This window comes from Sinocyclocheilus grahami, unplaced genomic scaffold (assembly GCF_001515645.1).
Source record: "Sinocyclocheilus grahami isolate Dianchi unplaced genomic scaffold, SAMN03320097.WGS_v1.1 scaffold393.1, whole genome shotgun sequence".
NCBI lineage: Eukaryota > Metazoa > Chordata > Actinopteri > Cypriniformes > Cyprinidae > Sinocyclocheilus > Sinocyclocheilus grahami.
The window spans coordinates 84354-86569 of record NW_015505572.1 but is presented as its reverse complement, the minus strand read 5'-3'; positions in this window follow the sequence as shown (position 1 = coordinate 86569).

Genomic DNA, 2216 nt, shown 5'->3' with positions numbered 1-2216 from the left:
CTCCCCCCCCCCCCCCCCACAATTATAATGCTAATTTACTGCAAGTTACAATGAAACCAAGAGACACTGCCAGAGTTCATGTATTCAAATTATAAGTATGTAAATTATAAACTTACTCTGACTATGCTGATGCAATGTAGCACTTTAGAGTTTAATTTAGTAACAATATATCTAACTGTTTTATTTAAGAATTGGCATTAAAAAAATGACAAAATGATAATAAATAAATTACGTTATGGTTTCCCCAGACATATCCTGGTTGAGATTTCTAAATTGCCTAAAATGTCAGATTCTTGGCTTGGTTTTTCTACTGACTTGCTCTTTACAGCCCTCATATACTATTATGGGCAAATCCTTGCATTGCTTTGTCCGTTTTCAGATCCCGCCTTCTCGGGATTGGTGGATTATGTATAATGCCTGCGCGCTATTGGTCAAACTACTTTTCAGTCTCTACCTTCAGCAAGTATGAAAACAATAGAAAAACAAAGCCAAAACCTGGACATTTTAGACAATTTAGACATGTCAGGGGAAAAAAAGACGTATGGTCACCCTGAAATAAATGCACATGCCACATCTCTAGGAAAACAAGGACGGCCAAGAGAAAACACAGAGAGCGTGGCCTGATTTCATCAGTTTTTCAGCGTGACTCATTACTGATTCCTATTAGCGGTGATGATAACCAGTTTCACTGGACACGGGTTTTCACTCTATATGAGCGTAGTATGGAGGACGAAACCTGCAAAAACAATAAATAAATAAATACACAAATAAATAAATATGCAAATAAATAAATAAATGTAAGTATAAATACACAAATTCTTGTTTAAATACATATAGAAATAATTAAACATGTGATTAAAGTAGGCAAATAAATAAAATAAATTGGTGGGCAAATGGAAAATGTTTAAGGAAATGCTAAACTCATCCTATTTATTTTCTTTTGATCACTCATCTATTTCTGAATGTAGTTCCGCATTTATTTTTCCTCTGCACAACATGCTAATGCGAGGGTGTCAACCATGAACTTGGTCGGGTCTTGTGATGGCTGGGGGCGCTGTGTAAATCCAGTAAAGCCTAGTAAAGTCACTTTTGCCGTTCAACAGAGCAAGATACATAGAAAAATTGAGCCGTATTGTCTGTACAGTATCTGTGACTTTACACACGACCCAACGGAATGGCCAGAGGTGTCATTTCCGGGCATTCGATATTTGCAAATCTAGGGACCGTCTCTAAAGTTACATAAGACATTGGTATACACTTTTCTAACTTCAATAGCATTTGAGGAAAATTACTTTAAGTAACAAAACCAACTGTGAAGTGTTCATGTAGCTCTCAGTTATAATGCACACCTTTTAGATTTTTTATATTTATTGAAATAAACTGTCAATCATATATACATATGTTGTTTACTTCACTACCGAATGTGCTCAAACACAAAATCTATATCATAATTTAAAACTCAATAGCATTTGAGGAGAATGACTTACAGTAACACAACCAACTGTGGTGTTCATGTAGGTCTCAGTTATAATGCACACCTTTTAGATTTTTGATATTTAATCAAATAAACTGTCAAATCATATGTAAATATTGCTATTTTTTTTTCTTTACGAATATGGGCTCAAGCACAAAATATGCCATAATTTAAAGCTCAATAGCATTTGAGGCGAATGACTCACAGTCATAAAACCAACTGTAAAGTGTTCATGTAGGTGTCAACTATAATGCACACCTTTTAGATTTTTTTATATTTATTCAAATAAACGGTAAATTCATATCTACACTGTAAAAAAAACTTCCTGTAGAAATTACAGTAACTAACTGGCAGCAGTTCGGTCGTAACTTACTGTAATTTTATTTTGTAGCAAAAATACTGTATTTTATTTTACCGTGCCATTTAACTTGCTGTAAATGTATTTACAGTGTTATATTGTTTAACTGTAAAATATTTTATTATTGTATTCATTTTTTGGTCCTTTCTTGAGTAATGCATTTTAAAACAATAGAAAATATACTGTTATACTTTAAAGTTTACTGTAATTGGTTTGCTTAACTTTTCAGTTACTGTAAAACTGTATGCACAAATTATAAAATTAGCAGTTCCATTAAATAACAATAGAAAAAAAAAACTGACAACTGTGTAACTTCATATTTTTAATTTTCCCAATGCCCTCCCCCAACCCAAACCTGAAACTTTACATTAAAGAACTGTAATA